This window comes from Puma concolor, chromosome A1 (genome assembly GCF_028749965.1).
Source record: "Puma concolor isolate L17-30 chromosome A1, mPumCon1.1.hap2, whole genome shotgun sequence".
Classification (NCBI taxonomy): Eukaryota; Metazoa; Chordata; class Mammalia; order Carnivora; family Felidae; genus Puma; species Puma concolor.
The window spans coordinates 191,011,706-191,035,115 of NC_141667.1; the positions used below are offsets into that span (position 1 = coordinate 191,011,706).

Genomic DNA, 23,410 nt, shown 5'->3' on the forward strand with positions numbered 1-23,410 from the left:
TTAGTCTATGGGGAGGAAAAAGGCCTCTCCCACGTTTTGATCCTTGACTTTCATTCGTAATCCTCCTCAGTAGGGGAGCTAACATCCTATTTCTGCCAGCTGAGCTGAGATGGCAAAGAGGAACATTAGTAATAAGACTTAGAAGTTGTCCCAAGCTAAAGCCGGAAACTATAAAGGACATGCTGGTCTCCAGGGTGAGGAATTCATTTTAGTTTTAATTCAAGCCAACCCCCTGAGAACTATCATAGATTGGGAGCAAAAGATTCAAACCCCACCCCACAAGATGTTCCTCAGCTGTCCCTGTTTTTAGCTAAGAAATTTCACATGCTTCTTGTCCCTTCACCCCCTGCCCATGTTCCCAAACTCCTGCATCACAGAAATTTCTGCAGAGCTTCGGGCTTCCAATGTCAAATACAATCACAGCTGCACTTACTGCCAGAAAGTAAAAGTTGTAGTGTTCCTGCTCCATCTATTACCACAGAGATGGATATAGGAGCCCTGTTTTGTTAAGTATCAATGTCTTGCTTTGTCTAAAAAAACACTCCCTTTCTCTTTTTACTACACTTTGACAGCTGTGCTCAAAGGTAAGCTATTGTCCCTTCTTTATAAAGAGATTTCAAAATGCCTTACCTGTGGGTCAGCACATATTGTACTCTCTTCAGACACTGTCCATCAAAGTATTAGGACACAAGAATCCTTTGGTCTTATTGCTATTTTCCACCCTTGTGTTGTACGCTCAGCAATTTCCTGATATCAAAATGGGCCTTCTCATTGCTTCCGAGGGTGGACTTCAACATACCAAGGATGTTGAGAATCTTGGCTGAAATGGTTAAGTTTCTGTGTCAACTTAACCAGGCTCAGGGATGCCCAGATAGGTGGCAAAACATTATTTCTAGATGTGTCTGTGAGGGTGTTTCTGTCACAGATTAGCGTTTGTGTTGGTGGACTGAGTGAAGAAGATAAGATAGCCCTTGGCTATGGGGGTGGGCCCCATCTATTGAGTGCCTGAGTAGAACAAAAAGGCAGACAGGAAGGATAGATTTTTCTCTCTGCTTAGGCTGGGATATCATCTTCTCCTGTTCTCAGACATCGATGCTCCGGGTTCTTGGGCCTTTGGATTTGAACCGAGAATTTACACCATTGGCTCCCTAGGTTCTGAGACCTTCAGGTTTGCACTGGCTGTCCTGGACCTCCAGCTTGAAGATGACAGACCATGGGACTTCTCAGCCTCCATAATCATATGGGCCAATCCCTTATAATACTTCTATATACTTATGTATAATACGTATATATGCCCTCTTGGTTCTGCTCGGGAGAACCCTAACTAATACACTGGCTAAATGTCACAAAGTTCAAACCAGTCATGTGACCAAAGAGCTGAAAGAGCCTTTTGGGGACAGTTATTAGAAGGTTCTGGAGACAGGCTGTTGGAGCATGGATCTTGGCTTTGCTACTCACATTACCTGTATATCTTGGGGAAGTTACTTAACATTGATTTGCTTCAAATTTCTCGGCTGTAAACTGGGATTAGGAATAGTATATACCTTAAAGATTATTGTGAGACTCTAAGGTCTTCAGAATAGTCTTTGTCATATGTTAGCCATTATTTAAAAATTTCCCGTCTTTCCACTTACTGTCATTTCTCCTTCTCCCTTTCTCTTTTTTGACCACATGTTCTGGGTCTTCATACTCTTAACAGTGCAGGCCCATATATGCATGATGACAATACCCTATACTCTGGACCTACTGCTCCTCTTCCCCACAAATGAAAGCCTTGTCAAGTGGGTCCTCCATTTAGGACATAATGAAATAATTCGTCCTAAGATGTTAATCACTGAAAATATCTATGTGTGTTCCTGCTTCCTTGCTTTTGCATTTTAACAGGGCACAAGGTCCTGATTCAAAGGCATTAATTCCTAAATAATAGACTTCAAGATGGGGTATATTTCCATTGGAGGTTAGTGCTAGAGTGTTTCTGATATCCTTTAAGTTATACATATAGTCAACTATAGCTGTTTAAAGTTCTAGTAATTATCTTCCTTACCCATTTAAGACTTGTCATCACCATCATCATCATCATCATCATCGTTGTCATTGTCATCATTTGAATGAGAACTGTCACTTGAGCACTTTCCTTGGTATTTTCCAAGATTATCTGAATCCTAAAATTCTCTGTGAGGAAGGTATTACTATAGCCTTTTTACATATAAGAGAATCAACTCTCAGAGAAATTAAGTGACTTGCCCAAAGGCACACAAGGGGTAAGTATTTGAGATTTGAGCCCAGATTGTGCTCCAGGTCTGTCTGGCTCTGAAGGTCGTGCCGTGATTACAGTAGAAATAGAATGCACAGCTGCCTGGTTCGTGTCACTCCTCCTCTTGTGGACAGCCACGGGACAGCAGGCTTGTGTCTGCCTCTACAACAGTGCCTTGTTCATATGGTCCCACTACACGTTTGTGGGAAGAATAAGAGGATGTGTGAATGCGTAACCTCAAAAGTCTGTACCTTCCTCAAGGAATGAGATGTAACCAATGACTCTGTTAGCTGTATTTAGTTGTCATCTAATGGCCTTAGAAAGATCAGGGAAGTGAACTGCCTCATCCACTCTTCACAGACCATCTTGGCAACCTTGGTAAATCAGAACTTCTGGGTATCTGAATCACATTTATTTGTGCCTTATGCAAACAGACCTGTCTACACTTGCAAGCAATATCTGACAATTATATAATTAATTTGATCATTGAGAAGAGTTGTTCCTAGACCTTAATTAGGACTTAAATGATTTCAGTAGGACAGTATCCCTTGTCCAAATTAACTGATCCCTACCAAATCTTCAACTGTCTTTGTGCTTTACCTGCCCAACCAGAGATGGTGTAGCCTATTGGTTTCAGTTTTACTGTATTCTGAGTACAGTCCTACTGGCATCAATTTCAGCATGGTGGGTGGAAACACATCTCTCATTGCACAGTAAGGTTATTGCAAGTTGCCTGGCAAAATCCCATAACGCTTGCTGTGCTGAAAATGGGTCTCGGGGTGTCCTATATTTTACTGCCTATGAATCAGTTACTGAACAATAACAAAAATAATAATAACCAAAAGCAGAGATCTGGCGTCACTACAAATTCCTGCTCCAAAGATTAGCTTTCCATTTTTAACCAAAGGAGTGGTACATATCTAAGAGATTTTCTTTGATGTCTTGGACTTTCTGTTTTCAAAAGAACTCAAAAACATTACATAATATCAATCATGTTCAAAACAGTACATAGCTGAGACATTCTAAAGGAGAGTGCTGCTGTGTCTCTCTTGAGTGCTTTCTCACTTTAGAACAAGAAAAATATAAACATGGACCAAAACTTGAGGGCAAAGACAGACTATTTCATACCATGGCATAATTTTTTTAAAAAGCTCAAATAAAACATGTATTTGGGATTGAAATAAGTTGTAAAAGTGAAACAGTAAGCTAATTCTAAAAGTCTATTTAGAATTGAAAAATAGTTTTGTCGCTCTGAATTAAAATTGCACAAGAAGCTACTGATAATGTGTGCAATTGCTTGGAGACACGCGGAAAAATCCAATCAAATTAAAAAAAAACATTAATTACATTGCTAAGAATTTCTATGGCATTTTGTTTGTTAGGTTTGTTTTCTTTCAGGGACTTTGTTGTTTTCCCCATGAAATGGTTCTGCAGCTTTTTTAGTAACTAAGCCTGGTGCATTCATATAGCAGATTAAAATTGCTCCAAGAAAGAGGCAATTAAAGTCAAATAGATCTATAGCCAGCCAGTAAAGGTGGGCATCTGAAAACTGTATTTTCTTTTGCTGAGCAACTGGGAGAAAAAAACAATTGCCATAACATTTTTTACTCCAAATAGTAAAAAAAAAAAAAAAAAAAAAAAGCTTACTTTACTAGTCTCTGCTTTGTGTACTGTTGATTGTGCTGATACATGAGTTACTTTCCATATATTGATTTTCTGTTGAAATTAGAATGTGCAAGATCCTCTAAAATGGATGGGCAGGGTCTTAACGTCTATAAAGTGGTGTTCTGGTACTGATTCAGAGAACCTCCTTTTTCAAGCTGCGTGTGCCTCGTGAAAGGAAGCGAGTTCACCCTGCAGACTGGGTGTGCTTCATGCCCGAGGATTTTATGAGCACCCTAGACAGCAACTCTGGTAACCTGGGCATTCTTGAGGAGAGAAACACTACACAGGGACTATGCACCTGTCACCAAGATGACTGCTCAGGCCATCTAGATGCTGAGTCTGGTCCATTTATAATCCAACATACCCCCCAAGGTCAGCAGAGTGCCACAAAGGGACGTGATGTTCATCAGCAAAATAAAACCTAGGACCTCTTGGGTCAAGCCCTGGAGGAGAATCTCCAAAGGGGAGTAGTCAGCATCCAGTGCTCTAATTTTTCTCTTTTTTCTTAGAGTCTTCCCGCTTGAATTCCTATACCATTATGGATACACACTCAATCCCTTAAAAGGTCTTCAATTTTCTCTTAGAACAGCAGAGATGGACTAGAGCTTTCAAAGTGGACATTTTAAAGTACTATAGGTAAGCAAAGGCATAAAATACAGAAGTTATAGGCAGAAAATTACAGCCAGTATATACAATATTATAGCTATAGCTATAGCTAACCTGACCATTGCTCCTAAAAGAACATCTCAGCCAGATTCCCTCATGTCCCAGCTTCCCAATTACATTTCACTTCTGTTTCCAGAAAATACCTTTCTTCACTTGGTCCCTTTGCAACAGGGCCAAGACAGGGTGTTTTAACTCTGATCCTCTCCTGAGGCCTTCTAATTCTTTTTGGTTTTTAATCTGAGGGACAAGCCATTGTTTGGGAAAATGCCAGAACAGGATGCATTTTCAGGTGAAAATTGGCTCTATGTATAGGAAATGGCTTGGCCTCTAAAGCCACAAATATAGAATTTCCTTAAACTGGCATCATAGCCATATGTATCAATTAGGTTGCATTTGGTCACAAGTCACAGAAACTTAACTGGCTTAAATTGTTGAGGAACTATATACGGTCACTTAACAGAAGCAGGGCTGGCATCAGGCTAGGTTGATCCAGCGGCATAGGGTGCAATAAAGGATCCAGATTTTTTTCATTTTGTCTGCTGTTTCCAGTGGAGGCTTCAGGCTAAAGCTGGATCTATGACAATCCTCAAGGTACAATCCTCAATCCTGAAGCTATCTGCTTTCTCAACAATTGTGGCAGAAGAGAGAGAAAACATTTCTACCGGTGACTCTCTCTCTCTGGAAAGTTTCCCCTGATATCTCTTTGACGTGATCTGAGTCACACGCCTCTTCCTGAACTGATGGCTGTTTCCTCGGAAATGCCATGAGCTGTTGGCTTTGGAGGGCTTCTTGATGCTCGCATGGGTGAAGACATTTCCGTTGTTGGTAGAGTCTGCTTAGTGCTCACCCTGGAGCAGGGTCAAGCCTCTAAACTCTGCTGATGATGCGCAGTGAGGAAGGGTAGAGTGCGCACAGGGCAGTCCATTAGATGTGTATCTGTTCACAAAAATTAATTATCGGTTAGGGGCGCCCGGGTGGCTCAGTCGGTTGAGCGTCCGACTTCAGCTCAGGTCATGATCTCACGGTCTGGTCCGTGAGTTCGAGCTCCACGTCAGGCTCTGTGCTGACAGCTCAGAGCCTCAAGCCTGCTTCGGATTCTGTGTCTCCCTCTCTCTCTGCCCCTCCCCTGCTCATGCTCTGCCTCTCTCTGTCTCAAAAATAAATAAAAACATGAAAAAAAATTAATTATTGACAAATGCTGATTGAAAGTCTACTTTATTTGCTCTGCTTTTCCCAAATAAAACTTGACTTCTTTATCAAGGGGCTCGGTAAGGATCAGAAATGACTAGGACGGTGTGGTAATCTCTTTGGTCTAACAACTGTCTTGGAAGTTTGGGATCCTCAAGGATATTTGGAGGAGGATGGGAATCCTGTTTTTTTATCTCATTAATTCGCCATACATTTTTACCTGGAGAGGGGCATCTTGGATTGGGTTTGCTCAGTTGCAGCTAATGTGGGGTTTCTCTTGCACCCTGACCACTTCACCAGATGTCATGCTTCACATCCCCATACAGACCTGGAGTTTGTGAATTTCTCGGGACAAGGGGACTTTACACAAAAGTCAGGTTGATAGAGACCAAGCAGAGCCTTGGGAGCTCTCATGGGTGTCACTGCTACTGGTTGGTCAATGGCCATTGGTCAATGCTGGCTGCTGTCAAAGGATAGTCCTTGCTGAACTCCAATGGGGAGGCTAGCTGGTATAGCTCTGTGGTGTAGGCAGCAGGAGACTGGCTGGTGTATGGGCTTTGACTCTGCACCCATGGTGCTTCTGGGCGTTAGCAGTGGCCTGGACTGCCTGGTGGAGGCTGGGCCATCGCTGCATCCTGACTTGGCTTCAATATGCACAGTGTCTTCATGGTGGGACCTCTTGTCCTGAGCTCCACCAGTCTCCATGTGTTCTATTTCTGCCTCCTTCAGACAACCCAATGAATTTCATTCAGACCCTTGCGCATCACATGTTCTTTCAAGTCTATCGTTTATTCACTAAGTTGTTTCTTTTCTTCCTTAAGGTTTTGCACCTAAAGAGCCAGGCAGAGACTCCTACTTCCAATTCTCTGTTTATACATGCATATGGATTGAACTACCTATTTAACCCGCTTTCACAGAACATAGCCATTTTCTGTGCCTTTAATTTCAAGTTAGTCTCACTATTTATTCGTCTTTGAAAATTATATGCCCTCAGAGCCCCGAGGACTGGAATATTTCTTACAAGATGAAATAATAAATCAATATGATACCGTGGGTCATTTATTTTACATTAATGGCTTTGAGCCAGTTAGATAGGAGATAATATGACTCTCAGAGAATCTTTTTAACTTTTCTGAGGTAAACATCTTATATAAACTGGCTTTGAATTTCAGAGAATTTTTTAGAAATCAAAAAAATTCTGTGCCTAATTTAAAGGGATACCCTGATATGATCAGTTTATTTTTTTACATCATTATCCTTATTTTGAAGAAATCAGTGATGTGTTTAAAATCAATAGCACTGTATTTTATATGCGTGGTAACAACGTGACCAGTATTTAGAATGTTTTTGGATATTACAGAGTGTTTTATTTTCTATCTCAATTATCTTTAACCTGTGATGCCAGGTATAGTTGTTATGTCCATTTTACAGAAAGTTTAAATGACAAGCTCAAGGTCACACATGCCATGTGGTCCAGCCACTGCTTTGGGCAAAAATAATCTAACTCCAAAACCCACACTCTTTCCTTTATACTTGCCACTGGGAAATCCCTTCTACTGAAATCCAAATATTTCCTTAGCCTCTGTGACCTCTTTCCCTTTTTTCCTTGGAAAGACTCAGTGGACACTAAGAAAACATTTAGATGCATTTTGATAACACGAGAAATGATTTTGTAATCTGTGTGCCGAAGAAGAATGCTAAAAGGGGTTTTGTTATTTCTGAAAGGGCACCCACTGCTACATAATATGTAGCTTGTTGATTCAGAGAGTGATCTATCACATTTTTGTTAAAAGACAACACTATTCCCTTACAATTACATGCTAATTAGTTTCTTAGACACTCCATCTGAAAGGCAACTCGATGCCAATTACCTAATTGATATATTGCAAACTTCATTTTCCCAGGGCCATATTTTATGAGAACGAAAGGAAAGGTTTAGGTTGAGAAAGAGAAAAGCAGCCCCAGCCAACTGGGAGTGGGCCTGGCCCTGTCAGCGGGGCATCGGTGTCTCTAGGAGCTGGTCTGAGTCTTACAGCAAGGACTTAGTGCTGTCCTCTGGAACAAGAATCTTCCAGAGCACCATTGGACAAGGTCATTTTGTGACCATGAAGAAGTGAGACATAAAACAAAACCACTCTGTAATTTTGTCTACAAAACACGGTCACTGGGCAAAACCCCAAATCCCAAATATTTCCCTATCCTGCCTGCTTTGAGTGACTGCTGCTTCTTTATCACTCCCAGCTCCAGCCTGACTTTGTACTTCTTGCCTTCTACCTAAAATATGATTCTAGAATTATAGAATTACTCCTGCTTCCTGAAAGGATCCAATCCAGAGCAAAACTTTACCTCCTGAAATTTCCGCAAAGTCACCTAATGCAATCCCGATATCTGTTATAATTTCTTTTTGACATCCTCTTACTGAGATGTCCATGGTTCCTCAGGGTGTGCGGTCTCCTTTATTGCATTGGGCAAGAGTCTAAGGTGTTTAAATATAGATGTGTTCCTCATTGGTTTTGCCTGGAGGGCACTGACAAACTTCAGTTATTCAACTAGAGGAAAGATTTAAGTACACCGTATTCCACCATTAACCTCTTTTAGTTATATACTGTATTATCTGGGAGAAATCTTCTGGGAATCATAGAACGTTATTTGTGGCTTCCACTGATAGGAATAGTTTATGGATTAACTATAATGATCTCCACAGAGACCACTCGCACCCAGTTATTGGCACTTACTTAGAACTTGCACCTTAATGTAGGGTCAATAGTAAAGATTTTAGATGGTTCTTATGTCAGTTTGCATTGGACAAGTGTAGCACTTTCAGGGTCTAGCCTACCCCCCACACCTGCCATTACTAGATGGGTGACTTTGGAAAGATATTCCACCATTTATGAAATGGGGATGATGATAGTACTTAATTTATAAGGATGTTGTGATGATTGGGTGAAATGATATGTTGTGTCTTAAGCACTCAGTATATTTTAGCAATTATAATGATTTTTACTCTTGTCATGACCTAGGAGTGATATGTTACTCAGCTCAGTTTCCACAACAAACTACCACAGACTGAGTGGTATAAACAGATTTATGTCTCTCAGTTTTGGAGATTGGAAGTCTGAGATCAAGGTGTCGACACGGTCGGCTTCTGGTGAGAGCCCACTTCCTGGTTTCCTTCTAACTGTGTCCTCAAATCACACACACACACACACACACACACACACACACACACACACACACAGAAAGAGAGAGAGAGAATGCGGGAGTGGGGAGAGTGAGAGGGAGAGTGAGAGAGCAAGAGACAGGAAGCTTTGGTGTCTTCTCTTGTAAGGGCACTAATTCCATCATGGAGGTCCTATCCTCATAACCACATCTAAACCTAATTACCTCCCAGAGGCCCATTTCCAAATACCATCACCCCGGGGGTTAGGGCTTCAACATATGACTTTTTTTTTTGGTTGGAGGGGGGCACAAAATTCAGTTCATCAAGTGGCCTTACCTTTCACAAATTACAAATTAACTGTTTTAAAATCCCAAACCCAAATAATAATTTTTGGTGGTCAGTTCCCAATACTGAGCTGGTATATGGTTCAACATTTGATACAGTAAATTCTGTGGGATATATCTAAAATTTATATCGTTCAAAGTTATAGTTTCTGAGTCCCTTATAAAGATTTTTCCTGACCTTTCCCATTTCTGCTTCCCCCAGCAGATTGTCTTTCTCGAAGGGCTGGAGCACTTATCAGACTTTTCAGCTTTTGTAAGTGGTTCCACCCCAGCTGGGCTGATTGCCCCCAGCAAGTGGCTCTGGATTTAACTGAAATGATAGAGTAATGCACTCCAGGTACTTAGCAGGGATATTATCTCAAACTCTCTGCCACTTACTGTTTATTAAAAGCTCGGTCTAGAGAACTAATACTTACATATTGCAACCCATTTATTCCTCTCCATCTTCTAAAATCCATCCTAAATGTAAGTCAGGGCAAAGGATAGCGGAGTACCCAGATTGTGTTAGTTCAGCTTATGCAGGACTGCTTTTATAATTTGTGTTTTGTCGTTGTGCCCTTAGCCCACACTGGAAGATGTTTCAAACTGAAGTCTTATAATACATGTGGCTAAATCCTGTGACTGGTAGTGTCTTGAAAAATAGTGAGCGCTCAGTAAGAATTTGTTGAGTAAATGAGTAAATGAATGAATAAACTAATGAATAAATAACTTTATAGGTTCACCCTTAGGATATTTGGTATTCATTACTGTTCGTTACACTCCAGTTATTATGAGAGAAATTATATTATATGAGAGAAATTTTACATAGGACTCAGTACTAAGATTAGAGGCATTTTACCAGTATTTTTTTACATTTTATTTTAAAACTTAACACAAAGTAAAATTTACCTCTTGGGGAGGTGTACAATCAGTAGAATGTACGGTCAGTAGGGGCACAGTAAAATTTTAACCTATGTCTATTTTCAGGTAAGCATCACCGTAAGAGGATACGGAACAGTTCCATCACCCTCCCAAACTCCCTTGTGCTTTAATTTTGTAGTTCTACCTCCCCACCAGCTTCCTAATAATCCCCAACCGCCGATCTGTTCTCAGTTGCTACAGCTTTGTCTTTTCGACGATGTCACGTAAATAAAATCAGAGAATATGTACCCTTTTGAGACTGGCTTCTTCCATTCGGCACGATGCCGTTGGGATCATCCAAGATGTGTGTATCATTAATTAATTCCTTTTTTAACAGCTGAATAGTGTTCCATTATGTAGATGTAACACTGTTTATCTCCTCGCCCTTTGAAGGACATCTGAGTTGTTTCCAGTTTTTAGCTATTATGAAGAAAACTGCTATGGTCATTTATGCAGCTTTTTTTTGTGGAGGCATGTTTCTTGTTTCTCGGAGGAAATAACTAGGAGTGAGAATGTGGGCACCACACGGCAAAGGTATGTTCCTAATGAACTGCCAAGCTGTTTTCTCCAGCGGTTGCACTGTTTTATTTATTTATTTATGTATGTATGTATGTATGTATGTATGTATTTATTTTCAATATATGAAATTTATTGTCAAATTGGTTTCCATACAACACCCAGTGCTCATCCCAACAGGTGCCCTCCTCAATACCCATCACCCACCCTCCCCTCCCTCCCACCCCCCATCAACCCTCAGTTTGTTCTCAGTTTTTAAGAGTCTCTTATGCTTTGGCTCTCTCCCACTCTAACCTCCTTTTTTTTTTCCTTCCCCTCCCTCATGGGTTTCTGTTAAGTTTCTCAGGATCCACCTAAGAGTGAAACCATATGGTATCTGTCTTTCTCTGTATGGCTTATTTCACTTAGCATCACACTCTCCAGTTCTATCCACGTTGCTACAGAGGGCCATATTTCCTTCCCACAATTTCTTTATCCACCCGCCAGCAACCTCTGCGAGTCCCCCCCCCCCCCCCCACGTCGCCCTGCATGCTGGCCATGCCTCGCATTGTCGGTCCATTTTGCTTTGGGCATTCTAATAGATATGCTGTAGTGTCTCAGCTTTCATCTGCAATTGTCTGGTGCCTAACGACGTTCAGCGTCTTCTCAGGTGCTGATTGCCTTCTGTATCCTCCCTCACCGAGGCCTTCAAATCTTTCGCTCCTTCTTAAAAACTTGGGTTGTTTATTTTCCCCCTGCTGAGTTTTGAAAGTTCTTGACACATTTTGGATAAAAGTTCTTTGCTGAATATGTGATTTGTAAACATTTTCTCCCAGTCTGTGGCTTGTCTTTCCTCGTTCACAGCATCTTTCACAGAGCAAACATGCTTGATGCTGATTTGTTCCGATTGACTCATTTTTTCCCCCCATTATATCTAAGAACTTTTGGCCCATTTTTGCTTTTGCCACTGAAAACATCATAAAATTGCTCTTCTTCTTGTCTGAAAGTTTTATACTTCTGAGTCTGTATTTAACTCTGAAATCCATTTTGAGTTAATTTTTGCATAAGGGGTGACATTTTGGTTGAGATTCAGTTTTTTCTCTATGAGTGACCAATTTCTCTGTGCCTTTTGTTGAAACGAGTAGCATTTGCACGTCAGAAACGAACGGGCCATATTTGTGTGATTCTGTTTATGAACTCTCTATTTGGTTCTATTGATCTCCAGGTCTCTCCTTTTCCCAATATTATATACTGTCTTGATACTATAACTTTATATTAAGACAAAATGGGGTGGTGGTATTACTCCAACTTTATCCTTAGTTTTCAAAATCGCATCGACTATTTTAATTCCTTTGCCTTCCATATAAATTTTAGAATTAGCCTGTCTGTATCTACCAAAAACCCTGCAAAAATTTTTTTTTTAATTTTTTTTTTCAACGTTTATTTATTTTTGGGACAGAGAGAGACAGAGCATGAACGGGTGAGGGGCAGAGAGAGAGGGAGACACAGAATTGGAAACAGGCTCCAGGCTCTGAGCCATCAGCCCAGAGCCCGATGCGGGGCTCGAACTCACGGACCGCGAGATCGTGACCTGGCTGAAGTCGGACGCTTAACCGACTGCGCCACCCAGGCGCCCCTAAAAACCCTGCAAAAATTTTGACTAAAATTAGGTTAAATCTAGTTTGGAGAGAATTGGCATCTTAAAAATACAGTGTCTGAAAGTCTACAAACATGATATGACTATTTGTCAAGGTCTTCGATATATTTCTTCAGCATTTTGTAATTTTTGGTATAAAAATTCTGTATATGTTTGGTTAGATTCATACCTAAATATTTCATACTTACGGAGCTATTATAAATGGTATATTTTAAAGATTTCATTTTCTAATTGTTTATTACTAATATCAATACGATTCATTTTGTGTGTTGACTTTGTATCCTACATCCTTGCTAAATTCATATATTTGCCTTAGTATATTTATTGTAGATTCACTGGGATTTTCTATGCAGATAATCATGCCATCTTTCCACAGAGAGAATTTTATCTGTCTCTTTCCAGTGTGTATGGATTTTAGTTTTTGTTCTTGCCTTGTCCTAAGAATTCTGTGTAATTTTGACCAGAAGTGGGAAGGTGGACTTTCTGCGTTCCTTATCTTAGGAGGGAAGTATTTAGACTTGACTACACAGTACGATGTTAGTTGTGGGTTTCTTGTCGATGTCCTTTATCAGTCTGAGGACATTCTCTTCTGTTCCTATGTTGCTTAGAGTTTTTGTCATGATGGATGCTGAATTTTGTCAAATGTCTTCTCTGCGTCAATTGATATGAACATGTGCTTTTCCTCCCATAGAGTGTTAAAATATTGTAGATACATGGATTGATTTTCAAATGTTAAATCAGCTTTGTACTTGTAATGTGTCATACTTTTTATATATTGCTGGATTTGATTTGCTGCTATTTTGTTGAGGATTTTTACGTCTGTGGTTGTCTTTCTTGTTCAGTCTTTTGGTTTTGGTATGAGAGTCATGCTGGCTTTCTAAAATGATATGTGTTTCCTTCTCTTCTGTTATCTGGAAAAGATTATTTAGAATTGATGTTATTTCTTTTTTAAATGTTTGATGGAATTCACTTGTGCAACCATATGAACGTGGATATATTTTTTCTGGAGGATTCCAGAATGAATTAAATTCTTTTAAATTTGTTGAAGATTTATGAAAAAAAAAATAAATAAATTTGTTGAAGATTTTATAATGGTCCAGGATATGGTCTATCTTGCTATATCTGTGGGCATTTAAAAAATAATGTGTATTCTGCTGTTGCCAGGAGGAATATTCTATAGATGCACTCCCTTCTTCTGGCCTCCGTGGTTTCTAATGAGAAATACATAGTAATTAAAAGCATTGTTCCCATATAAGCAATGCATCATTTTTCTCTGGATGCTTTCAAGAGATTTTCTTGTGTTTGGTTTTCAGCGGTTTGTTTTTCATGTATCTGGGCATGAATTTATACACACACACACACACACACACACACACACACATATATAATATATCCTATTTGGGGTTCACTGTACTTTATGTATTTCATAAAATTTAGGAAGTTTTCACCCATTTGTTTTAAAAAAAAAACTTTGTTCTATATTATGCTCTTTCCTTTTATTCTGGACTTCTTATGACATAAATATTCGCTCTTCTGGTATTGTCCCATAGGTGCTTTAGGCTCTATTTATTTTTTTAAAAAACAGTTTTCCTCTGTGCTGTTTAAACTGGATAATTTCTATTGATCTATTTTCAAGTTCAAGTTCATTGAATCTTCCCTCTGTCATCTCCATTTCACTATTTAGCCTATGCGGTAAGATTTTTATTTTGGATACTATATTTTTTCTGTCCTAAAATTTCTATTTGGTTCTTATTTCCATCTTCCATTTATTTGCCCAAATTTTCTATCTCTCCATTTGTTCCAACTGTGTTTGCAATTTCTTACTGGTGCATTTGTTTGTTTGTTTGTTTGTTTCCAGTTTTTATTTCAATTCCAGTTAGTTAACACATCATGTAATATTAGTTTCAGAAGTAAAATTTATAGTAGCTGCTTTCAAGTCTTTGTCAGATAATTTCAGCATGTGTGTCACCTTGGGGTGACATCTGTGTTTTCTTTTCACATGTGAGTTTAGATTTTCCTGGTTCTTTGTATATTGGGTAGATTTGGGTGGTATTCTGGACGTTTTGAGTACTATGAAACTGTACATATTATTTTAGTCCAAGGGAGAGTGTTGACTTTTTGTTTTAGCAGACAATCAGCCCAGTTGGGTTTAGGCTGCACATTTTTACCAAACCAATCCTCTGTTGGATGTGACTTAAATATTCTTCCATTTTCAAAGCCTTTTTAGTGCTATTCATATCCATCTCACATGTGCATCACCCAGTGGCCAGTTCTAGGTCCTTCGTGGTGGTGTATATCTTGGTTCAGTCCTTAAAGTCTTTAGTTTGCTGTTTAGGATTAGATCCACCCATGTCCAGCTCAAGGTGAGTCTCAGTGGTCATAAGTTACCTTTTGGAATCCGTTTCCTGTGTTCTTCCCTCTCAGGGACCTTCCTGGTGCTTTCCAGTTCTTTGGAGACATTCTTTTAGTCTCCAGGCAGAGACTTTCAGTCAGAAACTTAGGACTTTATTTACCACGCACTGCCATGCACTCCCATGAATGCACTCGTGTCTGGGGCCAACAGGTGGAAGGACAGGGAAAGGAAAAAAGCAACAGAGGCTCCCCCCATTCCTTTGGGACCACAGCTCCTCCAATCAGGAAAGAAGTTCCTCCTTCTGGAGAGTTTTAGATGCTTGCTCTTCCAAGTGCTGCTGCTGTCGGTGCCAGTAGACTTCTTTCCCCCTCACTGAGCTGAACTAGTGGCCTCTTCTGGGGCTCTCTCTTCCCACTTTGATGCCTGCTTTTCCCAGTGTTTCCTCCAAGTCCTGGCCGGAGCTACTGGAGAAAAACAGTGGTAAACACTGTCATACTTTGGAGTTTGGTCCATTTTCCTAATCTACCTGCTACTTTTCAAAGTCTTTAAATAGCTGCATTCTGTCCAGATTTTATAGCTGCATTCAGTGGGAGAGACAGGGTGGTGAGTGTTACTCCATTTTACCCAGAACTGAACCCTCTTATGGTTTGTTTTTATATTCTGAGCTTAGTGACCCATGTAAGTAACAGTTTCTCTTTCCTTGCCTTTCAGAACCTTTAGTGCCAAGTTTTGGCTAAGCTACACCCTCTCTTCCTTTACTCTGTGGTTTTTTGAATCCCGAGCCACTAAGTCATGTCTCAAACGTTTTTGAGAACGTTTTAGGGAATCTAGGTAAGCAACACCATTTCCTAAACCTTACCTTTCTCCTGTGATTCCCCTTGAATCATAAGTGTGTGTTTGTGTGTGTGTGTTTTATTCTCTGAAGAATCTTATCTAGCTAGGATGAAAGGAAAACAAACGTGACTCATTCTTATAAGATTGTTCACAGTTTTCTGAACAAAATACATCATTTAATGCATTCATACTCATGCTCACAGTGTTTTTCCTGTGTAGAATGCTTTTTCAATCTTTTATGTCTGGAAAACTCCTATTCGCCTTGCAAAGGCCTTGGAGCAAGTTTTTATGTTTTTCAGACTCTTTAACCGATCCGCCCCAGGTACAGCTGGTTGCCTTTTATTATGCTTCAAGAAAGCATCATTCACAAGCCAGCATTTATATGCTGTGGTATGTTTCCCTATTGTTTCCAACTACCTGCTTCTTCTTTTCCACCCTTGCCATGACTCCAAGTAGATGGTGCTTTTATGTCCCATAGTCAGGATGAGCCTTGTAACTTTCTTTGGCTGGTAGAATGAGGGTGGATTTATGTGGGAATGATTTATGCCCTTTCAAGTAGCAACTTACATTTACCATGAGGTTTGCTTCAGCCTTTTGCTCTTGTTCTCTCAGTCCGCCGTGAGAACAGGACCTTGATGGGGCTATGCTCTCAGCTCGTGTCATGTTCCAGAATGAGAGCGCACACAGTCTTTGTTCAGCGTCCCAGCCGACCTCCAGACTCATACGTGAGAAATAAATACTTGTTGTCGAGTAAGCCACTGGGGTTTTCAAGGTGTTTTTTTTTTTTCTTTAATATTATTACTAAATGAAATCTGACTTAGAAATGTCTGATTTCCCCTTTACAGGGTCAGAAACTTCATGGGCAGAGCTTGAAAGGTAAGAGGCACTTGTGGAAAACAACTGATGAAAGACCAAAGAAGACAATGGGCTCGAGGATTTCACCATAGGAGTCCCTGGGGCCCCTGGCACTTCCAGCCTGGACCTCCTGGGGCAGATGGACAGATGGACAGATGGACAACTGCTGGGTTAAGTCCAGGCTGAATATATACTTTGAAGTGGCACACTAATTTTTTTCTGATTTTTCTGATTTTTTTTTGTCATTCCAGCTGAATCTAGAAGTAGCCAAGTATAATTCACAAAGGCATATACAAATATAACCTATACTTCAGGTGGATTTGATCGAGGAATCACATGGCTTAAGTTAACTGAAATTCTGATAAGCTGGATGACCTTGAGCAAATCATTGATTTCTTTTCTCATTCTCATTTTTATTACCCATAAAAAGGAAGGGGGATAAGGGTGGATAAGAGTTGGATTACTCATTTTCTTTTTTTTTTTCTAATTTGTTTTAATGTTTATTTATTTTTGAAAGAGAGAGAGAGAGAGAGAGAGAAAACACAAGTGGGGGAGGGGCAGAGAGGGAGAAACAGAATCTGAGGCAGGCTCCAGGCTCAGAGCTGTCGGCACAAGCCCAACCCAGGGCTTGAACCCACAAATTGTGAGATCATGGCCTGAGCCAAAGTCGGCCGCTTAACCTACTGAGCCACCCAGGTACCCTTGGATTACTCATTTTCAAAGGTCTCTTTTTTAGTGTAATTATGTTCTGATTTTTTTTTTTTAATTTTACATTTTTCTTTAGTTTGGATGCCCACACAGTTTAGATGTAGTCATAAGAGGGCCCAAGTCATTATATGGAAGGCCCTGGTGTACAAATCCCATTTCAAGTATTTGGCATTTTATTAGAGTGAAGAAATGCAGATTGCATCACTAAACAGAACCATCAATAATAGCTCAGTGGTTTTAGGGGCCTGCCAGACTGGGGGGTGTGCAGCTCTCCAGAACACCTCGGCTTCTCAGCTGCAAGCTGCCTTCTCAGTTTCCTCCCCAGCTTTGCTTGGTCCCTGCAGGCCACTCTCAGCTCCCAACCCTATGGTTTCTTTGCCCTGGCCCTGGAAGGGCAAGTCAGGATTCGCTCTTCTTTGCTACCTGCCGCTGCTTCTACTCAGAAAGGAAGGCAAAGAGACTGTATTTTTGGCTTCCTGTATGCCACTGATGAAAAGTGTTGTTGGTTCCTCACTGTCCACAGCCCTCCCTCGGAGTTGTGTACAAAGGCTCACAGAACCATTGAGCTGGAATGGACATTGCTCGGTTCAATAAGTTTAGACAGGAGGAATCAAAACCTGGGGATTTTGACTTCCTCAATCCAGTCCCAGAACTGACTAGAGGTGCGGTTGAATATATAACTGGGTCTGTGAACCCCTATACCATGTTAATGTGCTAAAGTTAATCTGCTTCAGGAATTTGAGGAAAAAATAAAATATATAATAAAATGCAAAACGATCCCTAAATTTTACAGGTTAGAAACAGAAAGAGTGATTTAGTAGTTTGGTTCCTGCCTTCTAGTTCTTATTCTTCTCTGCCCTTAAACATGTAATTTTGGTCAGAACACTCGACAATAACAATCCATCATTAAAAAGGCTTTTGCAGTTAATCAGCTTTGAAATAGCAACAACTAAATAATACTAGTACTACTATGAAGAAAAGAAGAAAGGAAAAGAAAAAAAAAAACAAAGCAAAAACCCCAATAGGCTGCTGGTTTTATGAGGTTCATAAGAGGACTGACAAATCACTCAGCCTGTATGCCTCAGCTAGCTATCTAGTTATCAATTATGTATCATAATTCGTCCTTGTAACATCCTTTGAAATATTCAGATAAAAGAGTCTAAAGGGGCAAAATAATTAAGACGATTAGTTCCAGCAGAAAAAAGTTTAAATTGCCATTCTATGCAGCGTGTTTCACATTATGTTATTCTTCGTTCTTATCTTCCCTACCGCACATACATAAGATGTCCGAAGGGGCACGGATAGTGTAGATTCAGCGGTGGGAGGCAAAAAACTAGTCACATCCTGTGCTTTGCATGCAGTGCCTTATTCAATATTTCTAACAAGCCCCTCAAAGAAGGAAAGGTAAGGAAACTGAGGCCCAGAGAGAATATATTCTCAAAATCACACAGAACCTAGACTTGAACACAGACCTTTCTAACTCCAAAATCTGTGCTCTTGATTTCTTCTCTTGCTCTGTGCATGCATCTTGAAGGGAAGTACAACAGGGGTGTGTATTGAGGCCAGAAGGGCATGTATACAAGATCGTCTGGCTCTGTCTGCACATTGATTAATGCACTGTTGTGTGCACCACTTACCAATTAGTCTTGATGTCCTGTGAGATAGAGATGAAGCCGACACTGTCCCCATCCTCAAGGTCTTGTAAGGGGAGACAGATGCTAAACATCCTCGGGAAAATATTCCAAGTACTCGAATAGATGTGTACAGAGCAGTGGTGGCTCTAAAATATTTATTGAGGGGCAATTTGGTATGGTCAGTTGGTTCTAAACATCTCCGCCTCTAAACATCCTCACCTCTTTCTGTGTCCTCTCTTGTGTTGCAAAAGGCTAGAGAGCAGAAGTCTAATTTTCCATGACTCCCTTGCAGCTAATATTCCCCATGTAAAATAGGTTCTACCAAATCGATGCATTTGCACAAGACTTGGAAATTAGAAGAGTCTATCTTCCTGACACTCGTATTGATAAGCTGGGCTCAGAGTAGAGAGTGTTGAGAGGCAGTTACAGCAGCTGAAGTCAATCTGTCACTTGCACTGTGGGATTCCTAGTGCCTATACCACTTAGGTTGATGGCAGTGTCTGCCTGAGTCCTATGGTAGAGTGTTCTTGAACCAGGTAGTTCCCAGGACACTTCTCCTTCTGGTTCCTTCTCCTGCAGCCCTTCCAACAATTTTATAAGCACTTAATTCTTGTAATCAATCCCTTTCTCATTTATATACATAGAGCAGAATCTGTTTCCTGCCCTCAAGGCTAACAGAGATAAAGAGGTTTAGGGAGAGGACCTGGCTCTTTTGAACACATTCCTCTGAACTTATCTGGAGAAGTCATTTGCATGGCAAGCACCTTGGGTTTCTATAATCATGTGTTTATTTTGACTGGCTTAGGGTGGAGAAGCACATCAAGGTTGAGAGACTGTAAAAGCCATCCCAAACAACCCTTGTACCCTCTCCCTAGTCTCTGTAAGCTAGAGAGAATAATAAAGAAACTGATAAGGTAATAGTAAGGCTGGTCTATGAGGTGTGGGTTGGGAAGTAGGGGGGCTGGTCAGGGAAGACTGCACAGAAGCAGCAGCTCTGGAGTTGGGTCTTGGGAGATGGTGGCCCTTTGTTGGCAGACACGGGGAACTGTGGGGTATTCCAGGTAGAGGAGCACAAGGCTCAGAAACCTGAAGAGAAGACATTGGGAACCTTCAGGACCATACATTGTTCAGTGTGACGAGAGCACAGGGGGTTGGCAGAGACCTGGAGAGGTCCTCACTGGTCCAAACCTGCAGGGTCACATACACCTCACCCCAAAGTTTGCATTGCATCCTGCAGGCAATGGGGGAATTTTGATGGGTTCCAAGCCAGGAAGTGACATGGTTGGTTTGGATTTTGGGAAGAACATTCTGGCAGCAGCAATGAGGACGGAGAATAAGACTGATGCCGGAAAGACACTTGGGGCACTTGGGAAATTCAGTGACAGAAGATGTGAGTGAAAACTGAGGTTGTGTTATGAGGAGCACAGGCTAGTGCCCAGAGCAGTGCAGCTGGGAAGCAAAGGGGGGTGGGGTGGGGTGGGCAGTAACTAGAAAGCTACAAGGTCAAGAGTGCTTTTTGTTTATTTATTTGTTTGTTGGTCCAATGTGTGGGCCCTTAGCAAGCTTATAGTCTAAATAGAAAAATAAGGAAAGCACTAGAAATACAAGAGAAGCAAGTTTATTTTTATGAGGTTTAAATAAATGGCATACTATACTGAAATAAAACCTAGATTTTTGTAATTATGAAAAAAACCCCAAAATCACAGTATAGTAGAAGATAATATAAGGAGTAATATTTATAATCCTTTGATTGAGAAATGTGGTAGACAGAATAAAAGCCCCTCAAAGTAGTCCACGTCCTACTTTTTGAAGCCGGTTAACTTGTCACTTTACTAACCAGAGGATTTTGCAGATTGATTAAAGTAAGCATGCTGAATTAATCTAGATTATCCGGTGGGTGCAATGTAGTCACAAGGGTCTTAATAAGGGGGAAGCGGGAGGGTCAGCCTCAGAGACAGAGATAGGAGATGTAATGAAGGAAGCAGATGAGGGAGAGAGAGATTTGAAAATGCCACACTGCTAGATTGAAAGATGAAGGCGCATAGGGTGATGAGCCAAAGAATGCAGGCAGCCTTTAGAAGCTGGAAGAGGAGAGGAAATGGGTTCTTCCCTAGAACGCACAGAAGGAACACATCTTATTGTAAGACTTCCAAGCTCCAGAACTGCGAGCCAATAATTGTGTGCTGTCTTAAACCATAAATTTGTGTGATTTGTTACAACAGCATAGAAAGCTAATACAAGAAGATATGAGGTGGAAACCAGGAAACAAAGGGGAAAAATTGATATTTTGATTACATAAAGTGTTTAACTTTTTGTATTAGTTTCAGATCGTAGACTTGCTGCAAAGCGATTGAAAACTCAGAAAGGTTTTTACAAAAGGTAATGAATGTGCAGACCACAAAGGGTTAACAGCACCGCCATAAGAAGCACACTAAAATCAGCATAAAAAGGCGAATCCCACTGAAAGTGAACAAATAAAAATAAATTGGTACTGTCAGAAGAAATACAAGAAACAGGTAAATATGTGCCGCTAAGACATGCAAATTAAAACATTAAAATAACCTTTCTTCATCTGGACAAGGAGCAGTGATTTATTAGACACTTAGCACTGGCCAGGGTGTAGAGAACGGGCATTGCCATGAATTCCAGGTGAGGGTATAATTTGGTAAAAGGTTTCTGGAAAGCAATTTGGCAGCTATTACTTAAATGATGACTGTATATATATATACTCTTTGATGTAGTGATTCAAGTTCTAGGATTTCATTCTTTGGAAATGCTGACTCAAGCGAAGAGAAATATGTAGATAAGAATGTTTATCGTGGCAATGTTTGTACAGAAAAAAAAAGGGAAATAATCTTGGAAACAACCTAAAATGAGTATAATTAGGAGACAGTTTGAAAGGTATTTCCTATATTCAAATAATGGGTTACTACGTTGCCTTTTAGAAGGTTGAGGTAGCTAAGAGCAAGTACTTATAATACACTGACAAGTGATCATGTGTAGGGATGCCTAGGTGGCTCAGTCAGCTGAACGTCTAACTCTTGATTTCAGCTCAAGTCATGATCCCAGGGTCATGGGATCGATCCCTGTGTTGGGCTCCATGCTGAGTGTGGAGCCTGCTTAGGATTCTCACTCACTCACTCTCTCCCTTTGACTCTCTCCCCCACTTGCGTGTGTGCTCTCTCTCTCTCTGAAATAAAATTTAAAAATAAAAGATAAAGAAATAAATAAAAATGTGTATACGTATCTTAAGTGCATTCATATGGTTGTTAGTCACATGCACATATAATTTGTATCAGTATATGCATAGGAAAAAATCTATCACAATTTATAAGCAAACTGTTAACAGAGGAAGGGATGGCTTACAGGAGACTTCTAGCTTCTGCTTTATTTCTGTATCATTTGAATTTTTTTTTTTTTTACAACATGGGCTTTTTTACCCAGGAATAAAAAACTCACAAAACTGTGAAAATGTATTTATGGTGGATGTTTAATGACTCTTAAGTGACTCATAATTGAGCATGGTGGAACACATTTTTCTCTTGGTAACAAAAGACTAGCCTGGTTACATGTGGAAAAAACAATCTAGCAAATTATTATTTTTGCAGAGTAGACAACAAATATCTATTTGCTGGGTGAATAAATGAGTAAGTAGAAATAAATTGATATGTTGTGGTAGCTAAGAAAGGAAGGCCTCTATAAATCTCTCATAGGAACTAGCAATTACTTCTTTGATGCTACTTGAGGAAAGAAATGTTCAAATATCTCTGGCCATGTCTTTCTTCCATTTTTGCAATTCCCGAAGCTATCCTCAGTGTCCTGACATCAGCTTGGAATCTTCATATAATGTAAGCTATAAACATAACCCGTCAGGGAACTCAAGCACAGTGTTCCATTTGGACTAAGTAAATTATTTCAAGAAGAAATTTCAGATGAAATCATCTCTGTAGTCCAATATTCTGAATTATGTGAACCAAGTAACAACAACTAGATACAACTAAATTAAGTGAGATTTTGAAAGGCATTTAAAGACCTCTTGTTTAGGGGTGCCTGAGTGGCTTAGTCGGTTAAGCATCTGACTTCGGCTCAGATTGTGATCTCACAGTCTGTGAGTTCGAGCCCTGTGTCAGGTTCTGTGCTGAAAGCTTGGAGCCTGGAGCCTGCTTTGGATTCTGTGTCTGCCTCTCTCTCTGCCCCTCCCCTACTCATGCTCTGTCTCTCTCTGTCTCAAAAATAAATAAACATTAAAAAAAAAAAAAGACCTCTCATTTTAAATATGATTATGCTTAATTGTGTAGCACTACTTAAAAAAATAATATCAATATCAACTGTTAAAAACTATTTTGGCCATCAGCTACATCATGAAGTTGAGTGAGGCTGAACATTCATATAACCAATTTCAAGTGGACAAATGGAACCAGTGATCAAAGTTTGCTTTATATCTGAGGAAGGCTTAACAAGACAGACCTTATCATTGGAGTTTTAGAAATGTCTATTCACATGGCCCCCAGGACCAACCCCCACCCACTGTCGCCAGAGCCCTGCCAACAGTGTTGGCACAGTTGGACAAGACATAGACAGATACGTGGTTCATTCAGCACTTCTGTCCAGGGAAATTGGAAATGGAGTCAGAAGGGGCTGTTCTTCTCTAGGCCTGAGTAGGACTGTAATATCTAAAGTCAGGAGCAGTGGTGCAT

General features: G+C 40.3%; 1 long non-coding RNA gene across 1 annotated transcript; it reads left to right on the plus strand.

The window, feature by feature from the left end:
• The first annotated feature begins 14,282 nt into the window (after positions 1 to 14,282).
• LOC147584692 (uncharacterized) lies at positions 14,283 to 22,189 on the plus strand. The gene is made up of 3 exons (XR_015252498.1): positions 14,283 to 15,513; positions 16,129 to 16,266; positions 16,362 to 22,189. It is a non-coding gene; the product is annotated as an uncharacterized LOC147584692 (long non-coding RNA).
• Positions 22,190 to 23,410: the final 1,221 nt, after the last annotated feature.